This window comes from Panthera onca, chromosome B1 (assembly GCF_046562875.1).
Source record: "Panthera onca isolate mPanOnc1 chromosome B1, mPanOnc1 haplotype 2, whole genome shotgun sequence".
Classification (NCBI taxonomy): Eukaryota; Metazoa; Chordata; class Mammalia; order Carnivora; family Felidae; genus Panthera; species Panthera onca.
The window spans coordinates 165,240,758-165,258,335 of record NC_138342.1 but is presented as its reverse complement, the minus strand read 5'-3'; the positions used below and the strand labels follow the sequence as shown (position 1 = coordinate 165,258,335).

General features: G+C 43.3%; 1 protein-coding gene across 6 annotated transcripts in view; it reads right to left on the bottom strand.

The window, feature by feature from the left end:
* CSGALNACT1 (chondroitin sulfate N-acetylgalactosaminyltransferase 1) overlaps positions 1 to 12,891 on the bottom strand; it is a 341,791-nt gene extending 328,900 nt beyond the window's left edge. For 5 of the 6 annotated variants that reach the window (XM_060653383.3, XM_060653386.3, XM_078445489.2 and 2 more), the window contains exon 1: positions 12,766 to 12,886. The gene's annotated coding sequence lies outside the window, so the exon portion shown is untranslated. Of the gene's footprint in view, positions 1 to 12,765 lie in introns of all 6 variants that reach the window. The other variant, XM_078445488.1, reaches the window with a different exon arrangement.
* Between the last annotated feature and the right edge of the window lie 4,687 nt (positions 12,892 to 17,578).

Below are 17,578 nucleotides of genomic sequence, written 5' to 3'. Positions count from 1 at the left end.
ATTTGTGATGTTGTAGTCAACAGGAAATAAAAAACAATCCCCTTGGACTTGCAGTGGGCACTAAGAGCTTACTAGCCCCAGGGAAGATGTTCTACATGTCATTAAGCCATAGCTTGAGGATATATTCCCTTCTTTGTATTACACTGTCCTGTGAGCTCCTTGAGGTCAGAAACCCATCTTTTCATCTCTATCTCTAGCCCTGAGCACAGTACCAAGCACACAGGAGTTCCATAACCAGATTCTAAATCTGAGAATGGGCAGGTGGTGTATCATTGTAGGGCACCTAAAATTACCAACCAGATGGCCATGGTACCTAAGATGCTATTATTTCTGCAAAATACTGATATTAGACCAAGCAATTTCAGAGATGACATTATTTCTGGTAATGGATTTTTGTTAACCAATGGTTCCCCCATTACTTCTAACCCCAGCAAGTCATGAACAAGACTATTAAATGAAGTCTTCAAATCCTCCAGGTCCATGTGTCCCTTTCAAATATACAGTATTGCCATTTCAAAGATTTCTAATTCATCTAGATAAAATAAATTAACCTGGCCAGCTTTATTAAAAGCTTCTCCATTCATTCTCTGACTCTCATTCCTACGTGATTAAGAATAGCAGTAATACCTGTCCATTTCACACTGGCATGACATTTGCCCCAAGAATAAGCAAACAGTCACTTATGGAGACCAGGGAAAGGAATCTAAAGAAGCAGGTGCCTCCCATGCATCTTCACCCTAAGCTGGACCATCTCCACAAGCCGAATAAACAACCCTTCATGCTTTCAGGCAATCAGAAGGTTCTATAAAGGACCAGCACCCACCCACCTGCCCCCACTCCGGTGAAAAGTATAAACACTCACTGGTCACCCTTTGGCCATCAATGAAATTCACCATCTTCAAAGGATGGAAAAGAAAGCACAGTCCAGGCAGTCAGTGAGCAAATAATTTCTACAGTTGGGTTCTGAAGCCACTGTCTTCAGTGGGAGAGAACCTAAAAAGCTTACAGTTCCTGCAACTACTCCTACCTCATTTCCCCCAGAACATGAGCATGAAAATACCTGCCCTGCATAAAGGGTCTAAAGAAATATTCTCATGGCCTGTATTATCCACACTAATAATGACCCAGGAATTGGTCCAGACTCATTCTCAGAGGCAGACAAAAAGGTAATTCCAGTGAAATTGGATAAATTTTCTTGTATTCCCAAGGATACGCATAGAAAACATCCTCAGGATTTTTAATTACTTAAGTGGACAATACATACTCTCTAAAAAAAAAAAAAAGAAAAGAAAAAAACACATAAAAAACATTTTGAGACAACTCAAGACCCAAGATGTTGGATCAGCTTACTTGATCCAACAGAATTACTAGTTTCATGTTCAGATTTTGGCTTCAACCACCATTTGGATTGATGAATCCATTCACAGTCCATAAATTTCATTGCTTTGCATTCAAATGGCCCCTGGGCCTCAATGAGTAAATTCCTACTTTAGGGATTAAGAATGTGTTCGTGGCCACAGAGTGAGTCAGTTCTGGAACCCTTCCTCCACTAATCTAGTCTCCTTCTGGAGCAACTTGTCGACACCTCCATCTGGAAGAGAGATACATATACACACACATTCCTCAAACTGAGCTCACTCCAGTTATTCAGGCCCAGAAATCTATGGGCCATGAATTTAGTGAAAAAACAAAAGGAATCTCCCACCAGAGAACATGCTTTCGATTAAAGCCCGAGCGTACAGGGCATAGGTACATCCAAAGAAACTCCTCCCTCCCTCCCACCCCCCAACAAAACACAAGTCTCCTCCCTTGGTTCCTCATTATGTAACTACAGATAATATTTAAATAAATCTTATGTCTATGCAAATAAGATATCCAAAGGTATCCTGGGTGTTTTGAGTCACATCTATGGTGGCCCAAGAAGAAGTACTTATTTCCTATCCATTTGTATACAGAATAGATGGGAAATAAGAAAAGGACAGCTATTCTCCTTTGGACAGCTAATTAAAATAGCCAAGGGACAACAAGAAAGAATGAAATCATGCTATTTGTAGCAACGTGGATGGAACTGGAAGGTATTATGCTAAGTGAAATAAGTCAGTCAGAGAAGGACAGATACATGTTTTCACTCATGTGTGAAACTTGAGAAACTTAACAGAAGACCATGGGGGAAGGGAAGGGGAAAAAAATAGTTACAGAGAGGGAGGGGGGCAAACCATAAGATACTCCTAAATATAGAGAACAAACTGAGGGTTAATGGGGGGGGGGGAGAGGGGGAAATGGGTGATGGGCATTGAGGAGGGCACTTGTTGGGATGAGCACTGGGTGTTGCATGTAAGTGATGAACCATGGGAATCTACCCCCAAAACCAAGAGCACACTGTACACACTGTATGTTAGCCAATTTGATAATAAATTATATTTTAAAAAATCACAAAAAAATAATAAAAATAATAATAAAGTAGCCAAGGAACACTAGGAATCCATTATTTCAACATTATTTCAACATTAAGTCTCAGTCACCATCTTGCTCCTCTCAGTCAAAAACTGTAAGTTACATAAGGATATCAAAGGTGGTTTTCTGGGATTAGTGGCCACCCCCAATCATCTTATCACAGTGACATATACACAGTAGGTGTTCAAGACATATTTGATTATAATCATCTAGAACTTAAGACATTAAAACTTTCCAAGAGTAGAATTAGAAATTCAGGGTCCATCCTTATGAAGATAAAAAGCTTCTGCACAGCAAAGGAAACAACCAACAAAACTAAAAGGCAACCAATGGAATGGGAAAAGATATTTGCAAATGACATATCAGACAAAGGGCTAGTATCCAAAATCTATAAAGAGCTCACCAAACTCCACACCCGAAAAACAAATAACCCAGTGAAGAAATGGGCAGAAAACATGAATAGACACTTCTCTAAAGAAGACATCCGGATGGCCAACAGGCACATGAAAAGATGTTCAACGTCGCTCCTCATCAGGGAAATACAAATCAAAACCACACTCAGATATCACCTCACGCCAGAGTGGCCAAAATGAACAAATCAGGAGACTATAGATGCTGGAGAGGATGTGGAGAAACGGGAACCCTCTTGCACTGTTGGTGGGAATGCAAATTGGTGCAGCCACTCTGGAAAGCAGTGTGGAGGTTCCTCAGAAAATTAAAAATAGACCTACCCTATGACCCAGCAATAGCACTGCTAGGATTTACCCAAGGGATACAGGAGTACTGATGCATAGGGGCAGTTGTACCCCAATGTTTATAGCAGCACTCTCAACAATAGCCAAATTATGGAAAGAGCCTAAATGTCCATCAACTGATGAATGGATAAAGAAATTGTGGTTTATATACACAATGGAGTACTACAGGGCAATGAGAAAGAACGAAATATGGCCCTTTGTAGCAACGTGGATGGAACTGGAGAGTGTGATGCTAAGTGAAATAAGTCATACAGAGAAAGACAGATACCATATGGTTTCACTCTTATGTGGATCCTGAGAAACTTAACAGAAACCCATGGGGGAGGGGAAGAAAAAAAAAAAAAAAGAGGTTAGAGTGGGAGAGAGCCAAAGCATAAGAGACTGTTAAAAACTGAGAACAAACTGAGGGTTGATGGGGGGTGGGAGGGAGGGGAGGGTGGGTGATGGGTATTGAGGAGGGCACCTTTTGGGATGAGCACTGGGTGTTGTATGGAAACCAATTTGACAATAAATTTCATATATTAAAATTTTTTTTTAAAAAATTAAAAAAAATTAAAAAAAGAAATTCAGGGTCCATGGCAAATACAGAATGCTCCTTCTAGCCTTCCAAATGCTCCTTGATCCTTGTTTTCTCTTCCGTGCTTCCTTCCTGTGTGTTCGTGTAGTAATAACAGCTGATGTGTATGATTTATTACCATATGCTAAGCAGTTTACATACGTTATCTAAATCAATCCAATAAGCACACCATCCAGTAAGATAAGAACTATTACCCTCATTTTATAGATGAGAAAAGTAGGATCTAAAGAATTAAGTAAGTTGGGGCACCTGGGTGGCTCAGTTAAGCATCTGACTTCGGCTCAGGTCATGATCTGGCAGTTGTGAGTTCAAGCCCTGCATCAGGCTCTGGGCTGACAGCTCAGAGCCTGGAGCCCACTCCAGACTCTGTGTCTCCCCCCGCCCCCTCTCTCTCTCAAAAATAAATATTAAAAAAAAAAAAGAATTAAGTAAGTTGCCCAAGATCACATAGTTAAGAGAGAGTGGAGCTGTGAGGCTGGGTGAATGGACTCCAATGGCCAAACCCATTCCTTGAAGTGTTGCTTCCTTATGCAGTTCACTGTCTCCTGCATTTTCTCACTTATTCAAGGGCTCAGTGTACACATTCATTCCCCTAATCTTCCCAAGAACCATATGAACTAACTTGGATTTCATTTCAGGTACTATTCTTCTTCCCACCAAGCTATCCTTCTCTTGTTTTTTTTAATACTTTTTTTACATTTATTTATTTTTGAGAGAAACAGACAGAGCACAAGCGGGGGGGCGGGGGTGCAGAGAGAGAATGAGACCCAGAATCCGAAGCAGGCTCCAGGCTCTGAACTGTCAGCACAGAGCCCTACGTGGGGCTTGACTCACAAACCAGGAGATCACGATCTGAGCCAAAGTCGGAAGTTGAACTGACTGCGCCACCCAGGCGCCCCACTTGTTTTTTTTTTTAAGTTTGCTTGGTCATTTCATTTCAAGACGCTCTATTAATTCTATAAAATGGGCTTTTGAAAGTTACAGTAACTTGCTTTTAACAAACTGTTCCCCAATTCAATACTGTTTCTAAATGTTTTGCATTTTTAAAAAACCCTGAATCAAGCTTCTTTTGCACCTGGGCAGGTTCTGTTTGCTTATTCACAGAAGGACTGGTTTATGCTTATGTGCCAACACATAATAAATAATGAGTCAAGGCCTCCTGCTCCCTGGCTGAGGCAGACATTGCGAACTGTAATGATTTTGTAAAACCCGCATTCCCTCCCTACCGCACACAGCATCTGCCCTGGACACCAAACAAGGTGGCTCATTACCATAAAACCACTAGGAACATCTCTCTAAAAACACTCCCTGATCTTACAACACAGCCCACTCTACAGAAATGCCAACAGGACTCTATCCTGGGCCCCATGGACCTGGCTCCCTGCCTTTCTGTGAAACAGATCTGGGTGTATGTAACCAAATCTCGGACTGGGAACCAAAAGAACAGCTTATTTTCCTGTGGTTCCAGCTACCTCTCAAAGACCTGGAGGAGAACTGGCAACAACTAATAATTTTTACTTAGCTCCTTGCTAAAAGAAGATGCACTGCTTTTGGAAAAACCCTGCAGTAGGAGACCAAGGAGCTAGAGGCATCTAATAGGCAATGCACCAACGTGGGGATGCAGACAGGCTGCAGACCTCTTCCTAGCTCTTCATCAGAGCCCACCCAGCCTAAAGCCACGTGACTCAACCAGGTGTCCCTCAAGAATAAGCTGCTCATGTTTTTGCCTTGCTCTCTATCTAGATCCCAGACCCTTTCTATGCAGCCCACCTCCAATTTCATTTCTGGGTTGTTCCAGTTTTCATGAGACCTGAGTTCTCAGCTACTCCTCAAAATAGCCTCACACACACCCCTTGGATCCCAACCGTATTCTAAACCATAGGCCCTTATCCTGGGCTCCGAGCTGCCTTTGCCTCCTGAATTCACCCAGCCTGGGTGGCAATCCAGGGTGACACGAATCCTACACTGGCACCAGCTCACGGATCACCCAACACCAGGTCTGTCCCAGGCCTCAAGAGGGAGAACCAGAAATTGACATTTTAGAAGAATTCATCACAGCCTACCTTGAATGTAGATATTTTCATCTCTTCCACACGCCCTCTAAGGCAGGAGGCCGGAGGAGAGAGAAGGGAGAGGGCGAAAAGAGACATATATGAAGGAAGGAGAGGAAGAGTGCCGCTATCCGTAGCACCTACTATGTCTGGTGGCTTTGCTCTTTCCCTTTACAGCTCCTTTTATTCTTGCAACAGCCTATAAGATATTATTATTAACCTCACTAGGCACACAAACAAACTAAGCCTCAGAGATGTTCAATGATGGGACCAGGAGCCCCAGTCAGTCAGTGGTGGAGCTGGGATTCAAACCCCGGGATTGCCCAGCTCCTAAGGCTCAAATGCTTTCCTCCCTAATGAGATCTTCCACAACTTGCCATTTCTGTAGTGTCCAGCAGAGTGCCTTCAGCTAAGAGGGGAATAATAAATATGTGTTGGATGAATGCATGAATGGTTGATTCCAGCCTTCACACTTTAATATTCTGCAACCCACACACTTGATTTTATTCATATATTCTGCTTACAAGAAGCCCGCAAAGTGCCTTGATAAGAAGTTAAATGTCGTACAGAAATAAGTTGTACCACATTGTATTGTATTTTGAGCTCCAAGAAAAAGCTACACATAAAAATCTATAAATAAAAAGTGCTGAAGTAGACTTCCTGATAAAAATTCATTTGTCATCTTGCTCTGTCATGCCCAGAAGTAGATATAAGTACAACAATCTAAGGAAAATCAAAGTTTTCGTGTTTTGTTAACCCTCAGAACACTAAGATGTTTTCTGGACTGCCAATTCACTGAGTACTCATGCCAGACAAGACGGCACAGAGGTTTTCTAAGCTTTTACTTAAATTCCAGTTAGTTAACATACAGTGTAATATTAGTTTCGGGTGTACAGTGATTCAACACTCCCTTACATCACCCAGTGCCCATCACAGTGTACTACTTAATCTCCATTGCCTATTCACCCATCTCCGCCCACCCACCTCCCCTCTGTTAACCATCAATTTGTTCTCTAGAGTTAATAAACTGTCACTCGGTTTTCCTCTTTTTTTTTCCCTTTGCTCATTTGTTTTGTTTCTTAAATGCCACATATGAGTGAAATCAGCTGGTATTTGCCTTTTTCTGATTTATTTCACTTAGCATAATATTCTCTACATCCATCCACGTTGTTGCAAATGGCAAGATTTCATTCTTTGATTCTTTTTTATGGTTGAGTAATATTCCATCATATACATCTTCTTTATCCATTCATCAATCTTGGGGTGTTTCCATACTTTGACTATTGTAGACAATGCTGCTATAAACATCGGGGTACATGTGCCCCTTTAAATCAGTATTTTTGTATCCTTTGGGTAAATAACTAGTAGGGTGATTGCTGGATTGTAGGATACTTCTATTTTTAACTTTTTGAGGAAACTCCCTGTTTCCTGAGTGGTTGCACCAGTTTGCATTCCCATCAACAGTGCAAGAGGGTTCTTCTTTCTCCACATCCTCGAAGATGGCACAGAGGTTATGAGCTCAAGTCCTAGAGTCAGACCTGGCAGATGTGAGCTCCCGGCCCAGGCAGAGAACTTACAAACTGACCTAGGACAAGTAACACACCTCTCCAAACCCTAGTTTCCTCACCTGTAAGATGCAAACACTAATAGTGCCTGTTTCCTAAGGTGATTATGCTGATTAAATGAGAGGCTCGTGGCCCACACTTAGCAGAGCAGCTGCTGTGTGGTTCAGTGGCCCTAAGTGGTAGCCATTTTATTCCCTGAGGAGAACTCTAACAGAAGTGCAACAAGAAACCCGACATGAATCACTTACCTCTGCAAATGTTATAAGCACTAAATTCACCTGAATCGTCTATTCCAGATTACTGTGGAACTACAATGATCATCAAGCAATACCATAGGTAATAACACTAAAATAGTAACAACCACCACCAACAGTGGTATGAACTATGTGCCAGGCACTGGTCTAACCACTTCTCCAGACAAGAGCATCACACACAGTTGTATACACTGTGCCGCACAAGAGAGCCCAGCCGCAAGTGAATGGGGCTGAAGCCCAATCCACTGGCATGGGTCGTCCACCATAAAGGGGTACCTCGCAGGCTAGCAGCAGCTGTGTTTACATGTATTAACTGATACACTAAAGTTAGCAAGTTTCTAACAAATGGGAGACAGGAGTAGAAAGTCACTTTGGGGAGTACCCAGGACCTGAAGTTGAAGATCATCATTTCAGTAACTGCCTCAACACAGTAGATGAGTAAACCTCAAAATCACCAGTGAACAACACTTCTTATTAAGCTGCGCAGCCATGGACCACGTGGGAACATGAAAAGAAGGTAGACTGTCTTGTTGGGTATAAATAGACAATTCCTACCTACCTCTTCCCTGCTTCCTGTTTCCCTCTTTCTCCATCAACTCAAATGTCTCTGTGTCTGATAATGAAAGTACCATATCTGACCCCAGGATACCCAAATGTTAGGTTCTGCATTGTCTAAAAACAACAACAAAAATTATCTGTGTGGCAAAGTAATGTTTCACTAAGTAATGGGTTCCAAATACGCCACTGCAAACTCTAGCACACAGTTGCCGTTTCTGTCCCTCCAGAAGGCACCTCCCCAGTGCAGGTTCCTAAAAATACTCCCAGGTATAAAGATGTTCATTTCCTCAAGCATCTGCAATCTTGGTCAGGTCAGGGGCTCTTGCCCAAATGAAAATTCATCCTGGGTCTGGCTCTATACCTATCATTGTGGCTTAGACCCAGCTTCAGCTGCAGAAGGAGAGACAAGGGGACGCCACACCTTTACCAGCTGGATGTATGAGGGTAAAAACAATACTCTTGCAGTTCTGGAGAAGCATTAGTTTATGCAAATGAGATCTGTGTAACTTTTTGATGTGCTCAGAGTCCTAAAAACAATCCAAACGTGTTTCACTTAAAGAAAAGTGATAATAAAAATTATCTATGACCTTTACACAAAAGTTATTCCTAAAAGTTATTCCCTAAAGAGTCCAGATCTAGACCTTGGTGGAAAAACAGTGAAAATCAGATTGCCTTGTTTTAAAATCCCACCATATAAAAATCAGAATTTGATGTCTGAGGGACACCTGGGTGGCTTAGTTGGTTAAGCATCCGACTTCGGCTCAGGTCATGATCTCTCAGTGCATGAGTTCGAGCCACGCATTGGGCTCTGTGTTGACAGCTCTGGAGTCTGGAGCCTGCTTCGGATTCTGTCTCCCTCTCTCTCTCTGCCCCTCCCCCACTCATGTTCTCTCCATATCTCTCTCTCTCTCTCTCTCAGAAGTGAATAAACATTTTTAAAAATAAGAAAAATTTTTAAAAAATAAAGAATTGGATATCTGATAATTTTTTGAACTCAGAGACTTCCTGCTAAGAGAAGAAATCCCTTGGCAAGAGGTTGGGCCTACAATGCAATGCTCTGAACTCTTCTCTAACTGTTGTTAATTTTACTTTACAGACTAACAGTGTTTAGTTTGCCACTGTAATTAAATTTCACGGAAAACCTGGAATATAATATTCTCTTATTCACTTGCAAACAATATGGCAATATTTTCAGTAATAATGTTTGCTTACATACATTGTCAGTATTTTTTCTACCAAATAGCAAATTACATCTGACAAAAACACCAACACACCTTTGAGTTGTTCAACAGTCTCAATGACTAACTTCATTCAGATTAGAATTTTGAAATAAGAGCTCTTTTCAAAACCTCACAGAAGAAAGATGCCTTTCAATAATGTGTCTTGGAATGTAATGAAACATATTTTTTAAAGGTGGAATTTAATGTGGCCTCTTTAAAAATAAAAGAGAGAGAGACGAGAAGCTCCTACTAGCAGGATAACATTCCTGGAGAAAAACTTGTATTATTATTAGTGCTACAAGTACCTGTTTAGGAAATAAAACAATTTTAAACACATTAAAAGGGGAGCCTGGGTGGCTCAGACAGTTGAGTGTCTGACTTCGGCTCAGGTCATGATCTCGCAGTCTGTGAGTTTGAGCCCGTGTCGGGCTCTGTGCTGACAGCTCGGAGCCTGGAGCCTGCTTCAGATTCTGTGTCTCCCTCTCTCTCTTCCCCTCCCCTGCTGGTGCCCCGTCTCTCTCTGTCTCAAAAATAAATAAAAACATTTTTTAAAAAATTTAACACATTAAAAGGTAAAAATAAGCTTCATCAAAGACATACCTAAAAAAACTTGAAAATGCTCTAACAAAATCATATATTTATTTAGAAAATTTTCTTAAAAGTCATATGTTTGAATATAAGGATGTACAAGGTAAAAAGCCCAATTCTCAAATCTCCTTTAAACCTTTAAAGTTATTCTAAAATAGTACCGAATCCATCATTCAAGATAGCTTTCATTTCTTTTCAGGACTTTGGTAATGCTTTTCACACAAGGTTGCCCTTTTCTAATAAAGTACTCTATGTCAAAAACCAAGTTAGTTAAATTCCTTTGCTATCTTAAAGGACAGAATAATGGCAATAAACGCCCGCCCAAGGTGATACACTAGGCAGAGGAGGCCCCTAGTGGTGAAGCTGCTGCTTGAACTTGGCTTTATCCATTTTCTAAGACTGCTTCATCATGAGGGCAAAATCAATAGGTAATAAAGTCTACCTGAGCTTTGCTTCTTTAATAACCTCTATTAGCCTTAAAATATAGTAGGGCTATCATTTAGAATCCCAAGGTCCTTTCATCAGGAATATATATTAAAAGAAAAAAAAAAAAAAAAAAAAGGATGTGACCTGAAGACTAACTTCATTACATTCAGTGTTCAAATTGACAGATGTTTATTAAGCCCTTACACCCTGCTAGGCACTGAGTCAGGCACGGAGACAGGGTAAACAGGAGAGATGAGCGCCTGCACAGGGCTTCCTCTTCAATGTAATCATGTTACACTGAGGACAGCTGGAATAATATGAAGACTGAGAAGTACAACTCACCATATTACGACCTTACAATGGGTTCTTATCAACAGTAAAAACCTGAAGTACTGCCCACCCCCACCCTCAAAGTGTTCTTCTTATTTTCAAACACCCATAAAGGGGAGCATCTGAAGTTGTTCAGCAAAATGAGGTTGAATGAATGAACAAATGGAAAATAAGATTGCACAGAAAGGTTTTTAAATTAAAAAAAAAAAAAGTTAAAAACATACCAGAGTTGAGGATTCCTGAAAATAAAGGAAGACAAAGGAGAGACAACATTTACAAAGTACTTACTGTGCTCCAGGCACAGGGACAAGTTCCTAAATGTTATTTCACTCTGCCTAACACCTCCATAAGGTGAGGAATATTGCTGGCATTTTACAAAATAGGAAAGCATGGCTGGGAAAGAGTAAGTGACTTGACCAAGGTTATACAGTTAATAAATGGGAGAGGCTGTTTGGAGCCCAGGTACCTGGGATACCAAAGCAAATGTTCACTTCACTATAAATTGGTGAATCCCAAAGTTTGAGAGTTTGCTTTGAACTCCATTAATACAGCCTGCAAGCAGACATATGAGATTTGGAACACAAAGATGAACAGAATTAAAGCATTTCAATACTGTATAATTTAGAGAACATATAGTATGGTAATTCAATGCAAAGGAATTATTAAATATTTATTGGGTATGGCCCATCTCTTGCTTTCCAGGAACTGACATTCTCTGGGAACACAACACAGGATCCCATATCGTATTATGCACTATTACACGTATTCGAGTCACTTTTTATGACTAAGGCTTTATTTTTTTCCTTTATGCTTCTATTTCCAAGTTTGAAAGATTTCCCTCCTTCCCATTAGCAACATGACAGCACAGGGCTTATTAATCCTGCACAGGGCTTATTAATCCTCATTGTGCAAGTAACACTACAGTAATTATGGCTTTCTTGTATGAACTAAGTTAACAAAATCCAAGGAATCCGGTGGGATTAAGTTTAAAATTCTAGTAAAACGATGTGAAAGAGGAGTTCATTATCTTTATTTTATCTAGACCTGTCTAACGACATTTAAGTAAAAAATAGTCCGAGGCTTTGAAATCAGAATAAGAGTGGAGTTTGCGAAATAAGCACTCCAGTATTCATTACTGTTTCCCAAGCCTCACTGTTTCGGCATGTACAGTGCTGTGAAAATCTCTTCCTCTCCCATCGCTCTTTCTTCGCTCATCGATGTAAAGATAACTTCAAAATCATTGACGGTAGTGCAGGTGCAGGAAGTGTCGCGGAAACAACAACTTTGCCTTCTCTTTGTACAGCTTTCCTCCTCCTCCCGGACCTTTAAAACTCTCACCACCCCCCAGACCACGTCCTCGAAAAGCTTCTCTCCCCTGACCGCAAGAAACACTTGCTCGGGGCATCCTGCGGATCGTGGTGACCCTCGAACACATTCCCCACCGCCCCGCTCCCAGGCAGCAGACCACGCTGCCCACCGGCCGCCCTCGGCACGCCCCCTCCACCCTCTCCATCACCGCAAAAATAATACACCGACACCAGCAAAGTAGTCACGCGGGCACGTGTGAGGATACTTTTTTAGTAGATGTCCGAGAAAGCAATTAAACAGCTAAAGGCCACAAGAGAGGGTGGCGAAGCCGAAGTGACCGCCGGCGCGCAGCGGCCGCGGACCCTCCCTGGTCGCCAGCTCTGCGTCCTCGCGCGTCCACCTGAAGGCGCCGCGCCCTCTGCGGGGCCGAGCCGCCCTGGCCCCAGCCCCCCGCCGCGGCGCGGAACCCCCTCCCCCGCCGGCGCCCGCAGCACCCCCGCGGCCGGGAACGGCTGGAGGCCGGGCGCGGCTCAGTCTCCCCCCGGCAGCACGAGCCACCCGGGGTCGCGGGCTGGGCAGCTCGAGGAAGCCGCGCGGGGCTGCGCGGACCCGCGAGCCGCACCGACGCCCCCGCGCGGCGCACCATGCCTGGCGGCCCCGGGAGGGGGATCCGACTCACCCCGAGGCGCCCTCCGGGCTGCCGGGCCGGCCCCTGCTGCTCCTGCCGCCGCCGAACTTTCCCTCCTGCGCGGCTGCCGCGGGCTCGGCTCCACCTCCCGCTCCGGCAGCCGCGGAGCCTCCAGGGACCCGGGGGGCGGGGAGCGGCGGCGGCGGCGGCGGCGGGCGGGCGGGCTGAACCGCGGCCAAGCCCCGGCGCCCCACCGCCGGGTGGGAGCCGGGCGGCCGTGAGCCCGCGCTGCAGCGGCGGGGCGGGGGTCGCGCTTGGCTGCGCCCACCCGCTTCCCCAGCCGTCCCTCTGCAGTGCGTCCCTCTGCCCCGTCGGAGCGGGGCGCCCTGGCCGAAGCCTGCCCGGTATCTGCAGGGGGCACGCCCGGAGTCCAGGGGTCCCCTGCAATGACTGGCGCCGAGATGTGGAGAAATGGGACACTGCGGCACGGCCGGTACCCCAGGAGAGAGGCGGTGGGGTGTGATCCTCTTTCTGGACAGAGTTTCCCAGTCCCGCTCCCTCCCACACCCAGTGGTCTGCCTTCCCCTCCATGGGCCGACTTACAAAAACTTTGTAAATTGGATTTCGGAGAGTTAATCCTTTGCGGCCCTGGTCACTTGTAACATCTTCATTAAGGAACCTTTATTTACAGCGAAGGTCAGAAACCCTTTGGCTCTGAGACCCCACTCCTGTGGAGAAGTGATGTCTGTAGGGATCCCTGATGGCCACTGAGGAGGCCTAGGAAGGGAGGGTGGAGAAGGATGGAAGTCGGCAAGTGGGCTGAGTAGTAAAAGCCCCTCACGCACACACGCACACACCCGCAAACACTCCCTGGGGCCATGGGTGCCTTTTACTTTTAAGTGCTCCAGCACGACTCTGAGGGAGAGGGACTTAGGGGTATTATGTTCCCCAATTCTCAGTACAATGAAGGAGGTAATCAGCCGAAAGAGGTCACCTCTCCACCTACAGATGCACCTTGTAGAGTCCCCATGGCTGAGGCTTCAAAGAACCAGAGGTAGAAGCCAGTCCTAGTGTGGTGCTCCTTTCTACTATCTGACCAGCAGAATGCTCAAAGACTCCATATGGGAGATTTCCAGACACCAGACTTTATGTGGGCACAGGGGAGGAGTCCTGTGGTCAGCAGGCGGTCCTCAAGCAGCTAGCAAGCACGTATGTATGTACCGGCAAGAAGCATTCTTGAAACAAGCCTTGCTTCCTACTAGGACTCCCTAACACACCCAGGTTCATCCTTCTTCCAACCCACGCTGCCCTGGGACTTCAGATGGCTCTGTAGCCACCCCACACCCCTGAGTGAGTTAATCACCCTTGTAACATAAGGCCCCCACAGCAACTCGACTGGGATTTCACGAAGAGGGAAGAAGCAGGTGTTTATCAAATTAATGAAAAACACAATGTCTGTTGTGCTGTTGCCCCTAAAATGTTGCAAGTTTACGGAGGTCATAAATAGTTAACTTAGCATCCATATATATGGAGTTACAAGTCATTGGCCAAGCATCCTCCTATATTGTCTCACAGCAACCTGGTGAGACAAATCATATGACGATCCCCTTGTGCAGAAGGGCCCATGGAGGTTGCAGTTTGTATAAAGGTGAGTTGTGTAAAGGTTAGAGCCTGCACAGTCAAGTATTCTGGGTAATCAAGTAACCCCTTCAGAGCCTTTCCAACTGTCATGAAAACATTCCTATACCTTCATGTATTGATAGATGGGTTGTTAAAGCATTGATTTTCTTTCCTCCTTTTCTTCCATCTCTCTGTTCAGTGATGTCTCCAGAATTTCTATATAATAGGGTGAATGGGAGGAATCTGGTTTGGAAGATGGGCCAAGGACCTGAGTAAGGGCTGCTATGCTGGCACACTTGTGGACTCAGATTCTAGGTTCACATGGACTGGCTTGTGGAAAGTGGAAGAGGGAATCCCATCGCTGCAACTGTCTCTATTCTTGTCATCTAGAAGAAAAAGGGAGGTCACTTCAGGATTAATTACGTTTCCTTTAAGGGCCCATAACATACTTGTAAAGGCACCTGAAGAAGTTTTCCCCATATATCAGCACAACAATGTACACATCAATATGTACCAGTATACATTTCTATATCAAAAGTCATAAAGCCAATGCTAGCTAAGGGTTTGGTGCCTATAGGTACATTTTAACAATAATCAGTACATGAAAAATAAGGTGATTGAAAAGCGATAAAAATTGGGGCACCTGGGTTACTCAGTCGGTTAAGCATTAGACTCTTGGTTTCAGCTCAGGTCATGATCTCAGGGTAGTGAGATCAAGCCTCCTCGCTGAGCTAGGATCCTGCTTGGGATTCTCCCTCTCCTCCCTCTCTCCCCAGCTCATGATCTCTCTCTCTCTCTCTCTCTCTCTCTCTCTCTCAATAAATAAATAAACATAAAAAAAGAAAAAGCAGTAAAACTACAAAACCAAGAGCATATGTGAGAAAAGACACATTTTTGTACCTAGTACCTCTAGGTACTAGAAAAGTAAATATTATTTCAATTAGGGGCGCCTGGGTGGCTCAGTCGGTTAAGCATCCGACTTAAGCTCAGGTCATAATCTCTCAGTCTGTGAGTTCAAGCCCCATATCGGGCTCTGTGCTGACAGCTCAAAGCCTGCTTTGGATTCTGTGTCTCCCTCTCTCTGTCCCTCCACCACTCATGCTCCATCTCTGTCTCAAAAATAAATAAATGTTGAAGAAAATGAAAATATATACATTATTCAATTATTACTTAGTAGATATTATTTGGATTATTATTTTGGGAGACCCTATTATGAAGCAGTATCAGTCACCCTTAGTGCTCATCATTAGCAGAAGCAGCACTGTATGAGGGAAAAGGCCAACCAATTTGCCTCTGCAGCTTCCGGCCTGTAATGACACCTAGCAGAATTGACAGTGAAACTGGTTGAAAAATGGGTTCCTTTAGACTTCCAAGACGAAAGGACCAGAATAAGCAGGTTGAACACCAAGCCCAGATGTTAAAAGCCAATTTTTAAGATTTAATTTAAAAAAAAAAAAAAAAAAAAAGGTTTCTACATGGATTTAGGTTTCAGCTGTGGTGTTCTTATGGAAACATTTTTCATAAGCATAATGATTTAGGAATCAGAATATATTATTTGAATTTCCAAGTGTGTTATAAAGGTGCTTCCACCTTCATATTGTGCTAGTAATGTGGTAACAGTACAGAAATGTATAGAAAGTTCTGGAAATAAGATGCTGGATTGATTTTATCTACTTGAGGGAAAAACCAGTCCATATAAAAATATATTCTAAAACAATACATAAGGTGTCAAACTGTTACATTTATAAAATGCAAAATATATACACAATAGTATGTCATTTGTTTAATAATTTATTTTAAATGTATCCTGCATAGATATTAAATTTTAAGTGCAAACATATTTCACAGTTCAAAGTCAGACTTTTCAGCCTCACCAGGATCCTTGAGAAGTTTGACCCAGAGCCATCCAGGAGCTGAAATTGCGGTTGTAAAGCTTATGTTATGCTTAAAGTAAAACTCACTTACTTTATTTGCTAAGAGACACTCTCAGACAGTCACTCAAGCCGTGTTGACTCCTACTTTAAATAGCTCTAATAATCAGGGTTATCTGATTTCTTAGATCACAGCAAATGTGCTATGTAGTCTGAGGTAGCTCATTAGATGGAAGAGGTGTGTTGTACGCAAGGGTAAAGACTAGCCAGATGGCACTATTGGGAGTGGTGAGTCATTGAGATGGGATCTAATTATATTCTAGAGTCGACTTCAGAAATCTTGGAAATACGCAACATATTTCCAGATACTTTTTCATTTAAAATGAGTAAAATAAATAATGTGTGACCCAAAAAGGCAAATTTTGTTTTTCTAAGGGGAAAAAATCCCACGTCTTGAAGACCTCATTCCATAAACACTATTCTTCAAACACAGTGGGGCTCAATTAAAACCTGTTGACTGAATAAGGGATGATTTTCTCTTATTTTGCGTATTTTACATTCACATCTTTAGTTATACACATCAAAATCAGTGAGTGAGTTGGTTCATAGTATTTTCAATCTTATGCTCTCCATTATCCATGCCGTTTCTCTAGGGGTCAGTGCAGAAGCAGATCTAGAAGCTCTGCTCTCCTCATGGTGCCCCTACCAAGCTGTCTTCTCCAAATGGCAGGCTGACCAGGCCAGCTCCCAGGGAAATGCTGTGGACAGCAGAACAGGGCTCACATGAGAGTCGTCTACTACACCAGGTGCCTCACAGGTTGACTTTTCCATTCTACTGTGCATTCAGCTTTGCTGCTCCCCATCTCTAGAAGAAAACAAAAGGGTTACAGAGGGAACTGTGGAAAAACACAAGTAGGGAAGCACCAGAGACTCAGCCACATCTGTCTCCGTCCGCCTGACATAAAATCCAGATATCTAAACGAGATCAGCTCAAAACAGTGTCCTTTATGTCTACAGTAGTCACACTAGTTCACCCATGTGCAGATCAAGCTCACACAGGCCTTTCTTTTTGAAAACCAGGAATACTCCAACATGTCCCTCAGATGACTCAGATCTCTATGGTTTTCACTACAGTTTCAATTTTGTCACCCTGGTGGATATACTATTTTCAATTATTATTGGATTTCTTTCCAAGCATTATTAGCATTAAAAAAAAAAAAAAAGACAGATCCTTTATGGGGTGCCTGGCTGGCTCAGTCAGCAGAGCATGCCACTCTTGATCTCATGGTTGAGTTCGAGCCCCATGTTATATGTAGAGATTACTTTTAAAAAATAAAACCTTGGGGTACTGGGTGGGTCAGTCAGTTAAGCAT